At 49.9% G+C, this 15345-nt stretch overlaps 2 long non-coding RNA genes across 3 annotated transcripts in view; one reads left to right on the top strand and one right to left on the bottom strand.

Moving 5' to 3' along the window:
* LOC146870515 (uncharacterized) overlaps positions 1-10030 on the bottom strand; it is a 52498-nt gene extending 42468 nt beyond the window's left edge. Inside the window, exon 1 of the long non-coding RNA XR_014978299.1 lies at positions 9904-10030. This is a non-coding gene — a long non-coding RNA (uncharacterized LOC146870515). The remainder of the gene's footprint in view (positions 1-9903) is intronic.
* Positions 10031-10683: 653 nt separating this feature from the next.
* Positions 10684-12720, top strand: LOC146870514 (uncharacterized). Of its 2 annotated transcripts, XR_014959407.1 has the most exons (4): positions 10684-10823; positions 11147-11204; positions 11505-11617; positions 12012-12720. It is a non-coding gene; the product is annotated as an uncharacterized LOC146870514 (long non-coding RNA). The 2 variants fall into 2 exon arrangements; XR_014959406.1 differs by lacking the exon at positions 11505-11617.
* The last annotated feature ends 2625 nt before the right edge of the window (positions 12721-15345 follow it).

Genomic DNA, 15345 nt, shown 5'->3' with positions numbered 1-15345 from the left:
CATGGGCAACCCTCCCTGTGCCATCAGGCGTAGAACATCACCACCCACAGGGAGGGATCAGGAGGAGGAGGAGGAAACATCCGATGGAGCATCCCAAACATCGTCACGGCCTGCTTCTGAGGGTCCCCGCAGGAGGGCGGGTCGTCCACGTAAAAGACCGTGAGGGTCGGCGCTACAGCACCATCTCCCAGGACACTTGGCCTGGCACCTGGCCCACTGGACCAACAGCAGTACAGCATCAAAAGACATTCTCTGCCACATGGCCTTGCTGGTCACTGTCTGACCAATGTTGACAAAGACTGTGGCATGGACTCTGAGGATTTCAAATGGCACGGACACCAACTTCCCTAGTGAACTTTGGATTCCACACACCCGGAATGCCCCTCATGTCAAACCACCCCCCCCCACCCCCCACACTAAAATAAAAAGTCACACCATGAAGAGAAGATGCCTACTGGTTGCATTATTACCTTACATGTGTCTTGTAAAGTCTAACCATGCCTGAGTTCTCATTTGACTTCAACCATCCACACCCTGGGGCCTGAGTCTGGCACAGGACACACGGGTCACAGTGTATTAGGCAAGACAGACATGGAGCACCATACACACCCGTGATGGGCCCAACCAGCTGAGGGGGTGGCCGCACAACCGTGCCGACAGACTATTGAGTACAGCGACAGCCATGCGCAGAGGTCAGGGATCATGTGGAGTGTCCGGGGGGGGCACCCAGGTATGTGTGGACAGGTGGCAGAACCATGTCCTGCAAGCTTGAGTCAGGGAGATGCAGAGAATAGTGGCCTGGCCAACGTTGGATGCATGGGGATGGCACATGTCACAATACCCACACAGTCATGGACATCATGCACAATACACAGTCTAATCACACACAAACAGCTTGCATCTTGCTACTCTACACATAGACACATAGCCACTATCACGGTAAACCATGCCAGACATGCTGGATGCCCCATGGCAACACACCAGCATTGACTGAGAAGAGGCACCTTGGAGGCATAGGGACACCTTTATTAGTCATGTATTCGGGATTGCAGAGGCAACTCGGAGTACACATGAACAGGTCATGTGGAGTAACATGTGGGTCCAACACTGGCACCCCCCTTCTGCACCACAAATGCGTGATATCCATGGAACTGGCACACAAGTGTCGGCTAACAGCTAAACACCCCCTGCTGCTCACGGAGAGCCTGCCATACACCATAGAACCGCTGATGTGGAAGTCCCACACCATGTCAAGCCAATGCAAACCGTATGTGTCCGAGGGCAGTGTAACACACATTGATGCCATCATCACATTCCACAATCCCATCACTGATGACTGTCAACAAGTCTGACCATCTATTCAGGTGTACCCAGCTGCATGTAATGTGTACCATGGTGATGCGACATGTCTGCAGAGGAACCAAACCACGACAGGGGCAGTGTGCATACATCGTGAACAACTGCCACACCCAATACACCCCTGATGCATCCCTTACCCTAAGGAGACTTCCAAACTTGTCCGTGCGTGTAACGCTGAGTCAGCACACGATGACGTGTCCATGAGGAATAGCAGTGCCACAACAATGCAAGCAGCAGACGGCATGCGCAAGTACCTGGGGAAGAGAGACACACAAGAAGTCAGCCACAAAAAGCACAGCCACTTGCATGTGCATGTACTCGACACATGTATGGATGACAACGTGCCAGGTCACAATTATGACTGGGGAAATACACTCATCACTGGCACCATCACTCCAGTGACACATCCACACACACCTCTGACTCACGTGCCATACATGCAGATGGACACACACATCGCAACACATGCCACACGGGGACCAATGCGTGCACACTCAGACACTGGTACTCACCACTAAGCAAAGAAGTCGCGTATGAGCCGAGTCTGGATGTCCTCTTGCGGCTCCACATCCTCCTCATCACTAGCCCCATTGCCAAGCCCTTCGTCCTCCACGGGTGGATGGTCCTGATCATCTTGATCCAGGATGAGTGGCACAGCTTTCTCAACTGCCATGTTGTGCAGCATGCAGCAGAGCATGAAGATTTTGCAGACCTTCGCCGGGGCATATGGGAGGGCGCCGCCGGTCTTGTGGAGGCATCGGAATCGGCTCTTCAGGAGGCCAAATGTCCTCTCTATCACTCGCCTTGTCCGGCCATGGGCGGTGTTGTAGCGGAGCTGGGCTGGCGTGATGGGGTTGCGGAGAGGTGTGATCAGCCATGGCATGTTTGGATAGCCAGCGTCCCCTACATGGAAAGCACATGGACATAAGTAGGACAGGAGAAGCGGTCGTGCTGGAAGTCTACGCAAAATACAGGACAGACAGAGTGTACCCACCAACAACACATGCTCGTTCGTTGCGCAGCTGCGTCATCATTTCAGGCACCCTGCTACGCCTCATGATGTAGGCATCGTGTGCTGATCCTGGAAAACGAGCACAGACATGTGAAATCACCATGTTGGATAGACACACCACAAGGGCATTGATGGAGTGGTAGTACTTGCGATTCCTGTACGCTACCTCCTGTGCCTGTGGTGGTACCAAAGCCACATGTGTCCCATCTATGGACCCAATGACATGGGGCATCCCTCCCAGGGCATAGAATCCACGCTTGACCCCAGTCAACAGTTCAGGAGTTGGGAAATGGATGAACTCATCCAGGTGAAGCAACATGGCCTCTAAGAAATCATGCAGCACACGGCAGAACATGCTCTGGGACATGCCACCAACATGAGCTATGGTATTTTGAAAGGTACCCGTGGCAAGAAAATGTAGGGCTGCCATTACCTTCAGCTTGGGTGTCAGTGCCGTAGGATACCTGTGCAGCGGTTGCAGGTGTGGTGCCAGTCTCGTCGTCAACTCCAGAATCAACCGTTGGGGGAAGCGGTAGCACCGGATACAGTCATTCTCCCGCATGGCAGCCAAGTCCAGAATTGGTCGGGGAAGAGGCGGCGCTCTGCAGTAATTTGGAAGTGACAAGGAAGAGTGAGTGCACCACAACAAAAATTTATTTGTACTGAGCACATGTTAATCTGTCAATACACATATGCTACATACGGAGTCAGGTATGTGCCACATGCCCTGGATACGTATGGCTGCCAGGTGACACTCCTACCAAGACCCAGCTACACACGGAGATTGTGAACCTCCACATGCCATGGCATGGGATTAGCTGTGTCCCAGTGTAAGTGAACAGCCAGACGCAACACAGGAGTGACATACATCCACACATCAGCAGAAGTAGGATGTCGATTGCAAAGACTGTTAGCGGAACACTAGAGCCACAGGTCACATGACATTACACTAGGACAGCCCACACACCTTGCCATTAAGGTGTACATGTGATGACTCACCACACATTCATAGAGAGGATGCAGACATGTCCTTATTACGCTACTCCATGTCCCATGCATACATACGCACCTCACATCCGATACCACATGTGGCATAGTGTGCGGAACAGTGTGCCATGTCAATCTACACACAGACACATGTTGGTTGCTGCAACAGCTGCTGCTTTTGAGGGAGCTCCAACATCAAGCTAATGGGAATCCCCCACACATACATGACAGAGTCACATCGTGCACCATGGGTAGTGACATGTCAGGTGTGGTAACCCCTGTACCGGGCCTCAGGGGACACTTGCGTGTGTTGTTGTCCGTGCCATGCCAGTGACGCTCATCCCAAGTGTGCAGTACGACATGCACACATGTCAAAGGAGTCAAGGGCATGCCTGGCACACATTGCACCGTCACACATTGCATGTGTACACATCTCATCATACATCTGGTGCCTTCTCGACTCAGGAGTAATGTGCCACATCACAGCCTTTCACACCTGTGCCCCACACATGTAGTACTGCCCAGACAATGCCTTGATGTCCATCCATGGACAAGTATGTCAGCCCTATTCCTTCCTGTGTGCTGCCTGTCACCACTGTGATGTGTGAAAACCACCGTACTTTCGCAAAGAGGGCCTGTGCACGTTCCCGTATCACTATGGGAGTGCTGCCGTATGTGTACCCATAGTGATGGTGAGGGTACAGGCGTGTGTACGCTCCGTACCACCATGAGTACGCATATGCGAGCACACCCATAGTGGTACGGACCGTACACACGCCTGTACGCTCACTATCACTATGGGTACGCATACGCGAGCACACCCATAGTGGTATGGACCGTACACGCGTGCGTACGTTCACTATCACTATGGGTGTTCTCGCGTATGCGTACTCATGGTGGTACGGACCGCAGACACGCCTGTACGCTCACTATCACTATGGGTACGCATACGCGAGCACACCCATAGTGATAGTGAACGTACAGGGGTGTGTACGGTCCGTACCACCATGAGTACGCATACGCGAGAACACCGATAGTGATAGTGAACGTACAGGCGTGTGTACGGTCCGTACCACCATGAGTACACATACGCGAGAACACCCATAGTGGTACGGAGCGTACACACGCCTGTACGGGCCGTTGATATGCATTTGGGGTGCCCTAGGGCCCCGGAACGCACCGTACCTGTGTGTGAAGCTCCATATTACATAGGGGACACATGAGGGACAAGTATAAAGGCCTACATGCATGCTGGTTGTCATGGAGACCAAGTTTAAAGTTAGAATTTGTTCTGGAAGGTGCACAGCAGAAGTCAGTTGGAATAAATCTACTTTGTTGCAATGTGTTTGTGGGGTTGACCTCATGCTGAAGAAAAAAACACAATAAGAACCCACTGACTGTGCTAGGTTTGAAGGGATTGGAGGAAACATAGGATGCAAATGTGAGTGACCAATCACTCTGTACTCCTGTGCATGAAACAGGCCAGCAAGGCAGATATAAGGCAGCCAGGTCCCATGAGGGAGCACTTGCCTGCACATCTTTGTATTCCACGACCCAGCTGCTGCTACTGATTCCCTGGAACCATGTCAAGGTCTGTGGAGAGGTCACAGCCCTTCACCCTGGAGGAGAACCTGGCTTTGCTGGATGTGATCCTCCCACAGTACCCCATGCTGTATGGGCGACCAGGGTATCAGGTGAGTGCAGAGTCCACCAGCACAGACTGTCTCTTTTATGTGAGTGTGACTTCTGGCATTGTGTCCAGGTGTGGCACACATGCTATGTACTGTAGGGGGGGTCCCGGGGGGGGAATGCCTGATGTCTCCCAGCCAGTGCATGCTGTGGTGCATGTCTGCCGTCCTCACTTGCATTGTGTTTACTGTGACAATCACTGCATGGTGCATGCCACATTCTGCCTGTCTTGTCCTCCTGGGAATGTAGCCTCTACAGTCCTCATGTGATTCTGTGCTCACACCAGTGTGACAGGTGACTGTACCCACAGATGTGTGTTAGTTCTGTGTACCTGTGCTGAGAGTGTCCACATGATGTGTTCGCACCCTGGACATCGGTGTGTGTGTAAGTCCCCTGTCATGTGGGTGGGTGCATATGTGGAGTGTAGCACCCCAGCTGCATGAGGGATGGATATACCCTGGCCATGTGATGTGAGCAGGGAGCAGTGCTGTGTGTCTGACATGCAGAGCCAGCCCCACACCTGTGGGCCCCCCCCAGTCCAGTGGCACATGTGCAGAGTGAGGTATGTCGCTGCATTTGGCAATGGCAGATGAATGTCCTGTGCCTGTGTGTGTCTGTGTACTCTGCTGCGGTTGCGTCAGTGGCCTGTGGCATGTGACTGCTTAGAGGTGCTGCACATTATCCTGGTGTAGCTTGTGATGCCCAGTGTGAGCCTGGATCATTGATTGTGTAGTTGCCCTCATTCCACCTGTGTCCTTTCAATGGCACGTACTGCTTTTGCCCTTCCCCAGAGGATCATGTCCCTATGACAAAGGTGCAATGCGTTGGATGCATACTATGCCTTGTTGTAAACAGCAAATGTGTTCTAATATGTGTCCCTGTGACATGTGCCAGGTGTATTGATGTAGTGTCACTTGTTCATCCTCACAGGTAGGCGCCTCTGCCAAGGAGCAGATATGGCTGACCGCCGTCAGCGCCGTGAGGAGTGCGGATGGTCGGAAGCGGCGCCTGTCCCAGGTGAGGAAACGCTGGCAGGATATCCGGTGCTGGACGTGGAGGATCGCACGGGTCCTGCTGGGGTACTCACCTGAGAGCCATAAGAACCGCGGGCGCCGCCGACTGACCCACATCCACAAGCGTGTGCTGCCGGTGGTATTTCCAGACTTGGAGAGGCGCTTACAGGAGAAGCAGCAGCAGGAAGGGGGTAGGTACATGTGTGCTTGTTGTGTTTCACCAGCATTTGTAAGTGCACAGTTGCATGGATACACTGCCAGGGTTTAAAGGTGCTGTGCAGATCCAGTTACCCACAGTATAGCTGTGCTCTCCTGCCTCCCTTCCCCTCCTTGCAATGTGTTCCCTGGTCTGTGTGTAGTCACTCCTTCACAAGGTAATGTAGGCTGGCGCTTTCTCCACGTGAACTATGCCTGTAGCATCATGTGTGGGGGTGGTGTGTAACAGGTTTGGGGACCTTGCCTGTGCCCTGTCCAGTTCAGTACATGTGGGTTCCATGTCAGTTGGCACTGATGCAGAGTCCAGACATGGGAGTTAGTCTCATAAGTGTCATGCCTTACAGCGCGCATGTCCTATGTTGTGGCCTGTGACATGATGTGCATGAGTGTGCGATACGTACAGTGCAGGGATGGTGGCGTGTGTTGCAGTCATTCCCATTCAGGACCATGGAGTTGTGTTGCCACTACTGTCCCCTGGGGCATATATTCATAGGTGTCATGTGTGTCATCACAAAACGTGGACACTCTGTGTCTACAGCATAGGTTGTGCTCTGTGCCATTGTCCCCTGGCACCATGTACATTGACGTGAAATGTAGTACAAGTGTCCACTGTACAGCCTGACCTGATTTTCCTTGTTCATAGTCACAGTGGACAGTGCCTGTGTGTCTTGTTACAATCATCTGATGGCCATTTGTACATGATTATTTGGACAGGCGCACCTCGGGTATTTGGCGTCCAATCTTGCATGTATGCATCCCCTGTGTATTTCACCCAGACTAAGAGCTGTAAGTGCCACCTGTGTCTCAACAAATTGTCTCATGTAGGGGTGGTTGGTGCGGGCCAAGCCTACATGTCAAAACCAGAATTCTCCTTGCTAGGTCTGGCCAGTGTGTGATGTTTGTCTGGACATACACTCAAGGTGCAGTGAGCCAGTCATGTTGGGCATATTTTCAGTATTACCTATGCAGCATGTGCCTCAAGCTCATGGATTTGGTCCCTCCTCATCCCTATTGTCGGCAACGCTGTGTGGTGCAGATGCAGTGCTGGATTGTCCCCAGGGCATGGCTCCTATGTCCAACTCCATTTCATGTAATTTGCTATTGTGTCATGCTCTCCATGGATGTTCTGTGGCATGGTGGGTCAACCAACTGTGTGTTGCATGCCCTACATCTGTACCTTGTTTTGTAGATGTTACTTAACTTTTTTTGCAGGCTATGCACTGTAACCTATGTAGATTGGACTCATGTGACATATGTATACAGGTGTGTGATTAATTGCTGTCTCTTCACCTTGCCCACAGCATCGTCGGGGGACACGGAGGGAGACATGAGCACAGACGGAGCGGAGGGACCGAGCACCAGTGCCAGCGTTGACATCGTGGCTGGCACATTGAGTGGTACAGAGGCGGAGGAGAGTGAGGCCGAGGACCTGTCCACTGGCACCACCGAATATGAAGCCGACGGGTCCGAGGATGATCTCTCCGAGTGAGCGGAGGCTGCACCAGCAGCTGACAGCGGAACAACATCGCACCCCGCCCCCTCCATTGCCATCAGCTGCCTCCCACTTGCTCGTGTCCCTTCCCAACGTCCACGGTCACCACATGTCTCCTTCCTGCCAGGCACCGCACCCCCTGCCCCTGTCTCCACTGCTGCCGCCAATGCCGAGTCTGTGGACATCCAGCGGCAGTTGCAGGTTGGTCAGGATGCGATCCTTAATGTCCTCCATGGCCACAGCCAAGTGCTGCACAACATGGAGGCATACTCGGAGGGCATTTTTTCATCGCAGGCTGACCAACGCCAGTTGCTGAGGTCCATAGACTCGACACGGACTGCAGCAGTGGGTCTCCTGCAGCGCTACGTCCCACCCCCTACCCCTGCCCCATCCACACTTCCCACTCCCATGCCTGTCCCACGTACACCCAGACGTCAGCATGCACCCACCACAACAGACACAGGCACCACACCAGCAGGGAAGGTCATACGCACACCTCCTGGCACGCACACACAGGGTGAGGTAGGCACACCCACTGGGTCGGGGGGCAAACGTAAGACACGCAGCCAGAGTGGGAGTCCGCATTCCACCCAATCCACTCCCTCCAAATCCCCTCCCCTCAGCTCTCCTGGCCACATATCCGGCAAGGACTCCTTCATGGCCGCTCTGTCCCTGAGCCCCACTGTGACACCACCCCGCAAGCGGTCAAGGGAGTCCCCGGTCAGGGTGGTTGAGTCCCCCCCCCCCCCTGTCCACACCCTCCCCCAGTGGCGCTGCGACCCATCCCTCCGCCCCCCCCCTCCTTTGGGCCTGTGGTTCCTTCGGGTGCAGGGGAGACGCTGGAGGACCTTGCAAAGGTGTGCAGCGAGATCCTGGCCTCCGCCTTTGGCCCTGCCCCACCCCCTGTGGTGGAGTCCTCCATCCCTGCACCCACGATGCCTACCCTTCGCCCTCCTGTCCCTGCGGTGCCTGGTACTTCCCCCCCCCCCCCCCCCCAACATGATGCCCTCCCCGCTGTGGAAGACGAAGGAGTCTGACTGTGCAGGCAAGCTAGGGGACACGCGTCCCACTGTGTCCCCCGTCCAGCTGTGACTCATGGACTGCCCTATGGGCTTTGTAAATAATTGAACTTTCGGTCGCATGTGTACAAAAAATATATCTAAAAGGGAGAGGATAAGGGAAGGACATCAGCCAGTGTCCTACTCCACACTAGACAAAACATAAACCAAGACAAAGACCACAATTTCCATAAGGAATATAGCATTATAGGAAAACCCCCTCTATCGAGGCATTATACTCCCTATATATGGAGAGTAACAATAAAGTAGAAGACAAAGTGAAAAAGTCAGATTAGAGCCTTTCTTGCTAGACCAATACCTGATAAAAAGCGATATTCTCAAAGGGCATAAACCACTCTGAATATCGGTTAACAGACCTATTACAAACATTAAAATATTACCTTTAGGCACTTTCTCAATCCCAATCAAAATATCAGTTGAAGGGGGAGGTTAACGTATCTAAAAATAAATAACCAAACACATAGGTCAAACAACTGCTAAAAACACTGTCTAATCTGTGTAAAGCAGAGATTCATTGAGACGAGTATATCTAAGTGTTGTATCTCAATTCCTCAGGTGCATCTTCTCCTTAGCTGCTCAGCCAAGTTAAATGTGATGTCTGCGTGGAATGTTGGAATGCTTGATGACAGAGAGACTGGAATGTTGGTGTGCCTGCTTGTGTGGTGAGACTGGCAGTTGGAGAGAGTGGGCTGAGCGGCAGAGATGCTGTTCCTGGTGGGTCCTGTAATATACTTCTACTAAACCAACCAATAAACCTTCTACTTCTGTTATACTTACTGGCTACCTCTGATCATCATTGGATCCAACCTATTTACATTACAACACTAAGACATGTGTCTCACTGATACGAAGCATCGACTAATTGGCTCCATTAAACAGTGATAACAAATTATACGAGATATAATGTAGCACGCCATAACTAATTAAAAGTTAAGTCCAATAAATGGCAACAAACAGACACAAAGTGGGCCAAAAGGTTCTACCGGTTCCCACTAAATCAATGCAATACTCTAGTGTACATTAACACCAGCTAGCAAAAGATTTCGAGTTACTCACCTAAAATCGAAAGAAACGGGAGAGTGCTCCGATCGCCACCAGTATTACGTATAAGTGTCAACCCGGGCGCCACCTAACATTTCATTTTATCCGTGTGCACGCCAATCGAAATGCGGGCGGTTCTGTCTAGTGATTAGAGGAAGGACCAGTCATTTTCGCGTCTGCACTGGCCGCAATCTTGGAGGATGCAAAAGTCCCACATTAAGTTACAACTAATATATGTCAAAACTCGTGGAAACACTTAAGAGTATCGGTACCATGGGTGAAGTACAGTCCTTAATGATTACAAACTAATACCGAATCAAGTAACAATCAAGTTACTTTTTTATTTTTAAAAAAAAGCATATTCTTGCCATTCCATAAAACGTGATTCCGTCATATCCTCAAAAGAGAGAGCTATACTGGTCGCCATCTTGTAACATATAAATACCGGGGTATAGTGGTTTAATCTGGGGACAGATATATATTCAAGTCCACTTTAGACGAAGACATGTACCCAGGAACCACACAGGTTGGTATTTATATGTTACAAGATGGCGACCAGTATAGCTCTCTCTTTTGAGGATATGACGGAATCACGTTTTATGGAATGGCAAGAATATGCTTTTTTTAAAAATAAAAAAGTAACTTGATTGTTACTTGATTCGGTATTAGTTTGTAATCATTAAGGACTGTACTTCACCCATGGTACCGATACTCTTAAGTGTTTCCACGAGTTTTGACATATATTAGTTGTAACTTAATGTGGGACTTTTGCATCCTCCAAGATGACTGGTCCTTCCTCTAATCACTAGACAGAACCGCCCGCATTTCGATTGGCGTGCACACGGATAAAATGAAATGTTAGGTGGCGCCCGGGTTGACACTTATACGTAATGCTGGTGGCGATCGGAGCACTCTCCCGTTTCTTTCGATTTTAGGTGAGTAACTCGAAATCTTTTGCTAGCTGGTGTTAATGTACACTAGAGTATTGCATTGATTTAGTGGGAACCGGTAGAACCTTTTGGCCCACTTTGTGTCTGTTTGTTGCCATTTATTGGACTTAACTTTTAATTAGTTATGGCGTGCTACATTATATCTCGTATAATTTGTTATCACTGTTTAATGGAGCCAATTAGTCGATGCTTCGTATCAGTGAGACACATGTCTTAGATATACTCGTCTCAATGAATCTCTGCTTTACACAGATTAGACAGTGTTTTTAGCAGTTGTTTGACCAATGTGTTTGGTTATTTATTTTTAGATACGTTAACCTCCCCCTTCAACTGATATTTTGATTGGGATTGAGAAAGTGCCTAAAGGTAATATTTTAATGTTTGTAATATGTCTGTTAACCGATATTCAGATTGGTTTATGCCCTTTGAGAATATCGCTTTTTATCAGGTATTGGTCTAGCAAGAAAGGCTCTAATCTGACTTTTTCACTTTGTCTTCTACTTTATTGTTACTCTCCATATATAGGGAGTATAATGCCTCGATAGAGGGGGTTTTCCTATAATGCTATATTCCTTATGGAAATTGTGGTCTTTGTCTTGGTTTATGTTTTGTCTAGTGTGGAGTAGGACACTGGCTGATGTCCTTCCCTTATCCTCTCCCTTTTAGATATATTTTTTGTACACATGCGACCAAAAGTGTATGGACCCACATTATATATAAATATATTGTAGATGTGGCGGATCAAGAAACATATACTGTGTATGTGACTTACTTTTATGGTGAGTAACGTTTAGAGATTTCTCTAGGGATGTAACTGGATATCTTATGTTGTATACTTTGTATGACATGTCAGAAATAGTTGGGCCTCCTTTATTATTTCACATTGTTGGGAACCAAATAGAGGTGCAGTTTGGAGTCGCTTTCCTTTTCTTACGAGGTGATCCTCTGCTGTGAGCATCTTTTCTTGGTTACGGGTGTGGCTTAGCACCTTCAGTTTCTGTCTTTTCACTGGGTGAATATCTCTCTGCTTTTCTCAATTCATGGCTTTTTATTTTTTCCATCTGAATTACATCATACTAATGGTCTGTCTCTAATTTTAGTTGATTTTGTGAGAAATGTAACTAGAAGTGGCTAAGATTCTGAATAGAACGATTTCTATTGTTATTGCTGTAGCCCTGAGGAAGTCGCCGGGCAACTTACCCGAGACGAAACACGTGTTGGCTACTGTCCTTATCTTGGTGCTGCTAATGAGAACACAGAAGACTAAAGGAATAAAAGAAGAAGCCTGTTTGTGTGATTCACTGGACTCTGGATTATTCTTGTTACTCTTATTGAGAACTGTTGCTTACTGGCTTAACTGCCTTGTTCTTGCTCGGGAACATCTATTTGGTTTTCAGTGTTTTCTTCTTTTCACCTGTGTGACGGAGGAATATTGGGGCATAGGTGGCTGTCCCTCTTGATGTTTCCTTAGAGCATTTCTCTAATTTAGAATCATACTACTGATAGGATCTTGGAGGTGCGCGAGGGTGTAACCTTGCCATGGTTCAAAGTTATACACTGCTGGGAGGACTCTGCACCCACCCCTCCTGCGTCTGGGCACTGCTGGGAGGACTCTGCACCCACCCCTCCTTTCTCTGGGCACTGCTGGGAGTGATAGGCACACACCCCTCCTGTCTCTGGGCACTGCTGGGAGGACTCTGCACCCACCCCTCCTGTCTCTGGGCACTGCTGGGAGGACTCTGCACACACCCCTCCTATTTAACAATATGTACGCTTAGAACATACACGTGTGTGGGTTCGCTCCATGCATACGGGGTGGGGGTACGGTCCGTACGTACACTATTGGCATGGGGGGTATGCTCCATACGTACGCGGGTGAGGGTACGGGTCGTACTTACACTGTTGGGGTGGGGGGTACGCTCCATGCATACGGGGTGAGGGTACGGGTCGTACTTACACTGTTGGGGTGGGGGTACGCTCCATACGTCCGCGGGTGAGGATACGGGTTGTACTTACACTGTTGGGGTGGGGGTACGCTCCATACGTCCGCGGGTGAGGGTAGGCGTCGTACTTACACTGTTGGGGTGGGGGGTACGCTCCATACGTCCGCGGGTGAGGGTACGGGTCGTACTTACACTGTTGGGGTGGGGGTACGCTCCATACGTCCGCGGGTGAGGGTACGGGTCGTACTTACACTGTTGGGGTGGGGGGTACGCTCCATACGTACGCGGGTGGGGTACGGTTCGTACTTACATTGTTGGGGTGGGGGGTACGCTCCATGCATACGGGGTGGGGGTACGGTCCGTACGTACACTATTGGCATGGGGGGTACGCTCCATACGTCTGCGGGTGAGGGTACGGGTCGTACTTACACTGTTGGGGTGGGGGTACGCTCCATGCATACGGGGGTGGAGGTACGGTCCGTACATATCCGTCCCCACGCTATGTGATGCTTGTGCGGGCCGTACCCAGGCCTTTGCCACGTGGGTACAGCCGTCCCGCCATTGTTGGGGTGACGTAGGTGTGGGCGTGGTACGACTCGTACCCACGCTCTTAAGGCGTGGGTACGGGACGTACCTGTATTGTTGTGTTGCTGGTTCGCGTCGTCAAGCACTTCCGTTGTGGCGGACGCTGGCTTTGCTGGACACGCCCCCACCCCCTCGTAGTGACCAGGGCCTGGGGGTCAGGTATGTCCAGGGCATGTGTGCTGTGTGACTTTGGTGGGGGTTTTGTGGCCTGCCCCTGTCCTGCCCCCCCCTTTCCCCCCTACCTTTGTTGTTCTGACCTTCTGCGGCGTCTGCGTCCGAACCTGTAGAGGAGGTCGACTGCTATGAGGGCCGGGATGACACGTAGGTTCGGGTCCATGTCTGTCCGTCGCGTGCAGGTACTCCTTGTTCGCGTCGTCCTGATTTCCCGGCAGTTTTTGGCAGCCGGAAAATATTCACCGTGCGGGATGACGTTGGTGTGAATCGTAATTCCTGGTTCGTGAATGGCAGGCTGCGTGCGTCCCGACGTCACGTCGGCGCTTTCCCGGTTCGCATTTGTATGTTTATTTTCGTCGGTCGGGGTTTTGTACGAATCGTACGGAAATGGAGTTTCCGTGCGATTCGTAATTCCATGTTTGTAAGTTTTGACAACCGGGTACGCGTCGGACGGAGAATATGCTCCGTCCGACGGTTCATACCCGGTTTTTACCGGATCGTGATCGGCACCAAAGTATTGTGGAGGCAATTATTAGCCTCAAAACAGGTAAACCGAATAGATTTATTAGTCCAAGATTTAACAGCATACCAACAACCAATAGCCTGACAATTGGTAGTGTGCTGTAAACATGAAGAAACTTAGCCTGACACAGCGTGCCAGACCCCTTTACATCTTACTAAGCAGGTACTGTACCAATTAACATAAATTCAAAATTAGGTAGTATGTGTTTGTACTAGATTGCCTGCAGCGAGTACAATAACGATAAGCATTATATCCTAAGCAGACATTGCACATCTGATTATCTACTCTGATGTGTGACCGCTGACTACACTCTGCAAACACTGAATTAGTCTAGGGAACCATGTTCTTTTTCACTACCTTGCTCACGTTAAGCCAGGTCTACAGACATGATTCCGTGATATGTGAGGTAGTGTGGTTGACAGAAAAAAAGATGCAAAACCTAGATTTTTTTAATTTTTGTTATTTCACGTTACGAACTTGACCCGAATCAGGTATCAGAGCGCTTTACATAGCACCAGTTGCGTTACATTAGGACACATTTTATTTTTCGTTAGGCACGGGGAGATTGTGATTTGCCCAGAATCACATGATGTTCAGCGTCATTGCCGAGACTCGAACCCAGTTCCCCAGATTCGAGGTCGACCGCCCTAGCCGTTAGGCCAACTCCTCCCCCCCTTCCCCAGCTGGGTCACTGCAGCAATATTACTGCAGAGTGTGAGCTGTGGGCAAGGGAATTACCCATAATTTCATTTACGGTTAAACAGTAAGAATAAGAAGAAAACAATATTTCCCAGAAAGTGCCTAGGTACCCTTCATAGGCTAGATCGGAGATTCTTCCCCACAGTTCTTTGGTGGTTACTTACTTGTCTCCTGTCAACTTTAACATCATTTATGGTCAACTCATTCATCGCTTCCCAACAGCACTTGACTTAATACTGCAAGTCAACTATATTTAGTTGGCCTAAAACGTACAATTTTAACCTTGACTAGAGCTAAAGTACCATCAAAGTTCCTGTTTATCCTTCATATTCAAGGAACAGAATATGACAGCCTCGAAAAATCATAAAATGTTACCAGACCAGCAGATCTAGTGACCTGAATAAACTACTTGACCTAACTTCAATGTGCTTAACCAATAAACTGGTATCAAATCAGGTGATCCTTTCACAGTCTCCTCTTTCTTAATTATCACATATGAGAGCACTTTCAAATATGTAAGTTCAGCATGTCTGCTGTACAAAAACTCACGTTTGATTTGACTAAACTTTGACTACACATCAGA

This window comes from Triturus cristatus, chromosome 1_1 (genome assembly GCF_964204655.1).
Source record: "Triturus cristatus chromosome 1_1, aTriCri1.1, whole genome shotgun sequence".
NCBI classification, from domain to species: Eukaryota; Metazoa; Chordata; class Amphibia; order Caudata; family Salamandridae; genus Triturus; species Triturus cristatus.
The sequence above is the reverse complement of the archived record's forward strand: the minus strand, read 5'-3'. Positions and strand labels throughout refer to the sequence as shown.